The sequence below is a fragment of the Eimeria mitis genome, genomic scaffold (genome assembly GCF_000499745.2).
Source record: "Eimeria mitis Houghton genomic scaffold, Emh_scaff248, whole genome shotgun sequence".
NCBI classification, from domain to species: domain Eukaryota; phylum Apicomplexa; class Conoidasida; order Eucoccidiorida; family Eimeriidae; genus Eimeria; species Eimeria mitis.
In genome coordinates this window covers 26,394-26,622 of record NW_013570818.1, presented here as the reverse complement: position 1 = coordinate 26,622, position 229 = coordinate 26,394, and positions in this window count along the sequence as shown.

Here is a 229-nt window from a genome sequence, read left to right as displayed (position 1 = left end):
TATATATATATATATATATATATATATATATGTATATAAACACAACCCCCTCTGCATCCTCCCGGCCCCTCAACAGACCCCCCCACATCCCTTGCTGCCCCCCTACCAGCAGCAGCAGAGCAGCAGCGCAGCAGCAGCAGAGCAGCAGCAGAGCAGCATCAGCAGCAGATAAAAGATAGCACGGAGCCCCCTAATAGAGGTAATATAGTTGATGTTTTAATTATAAGTT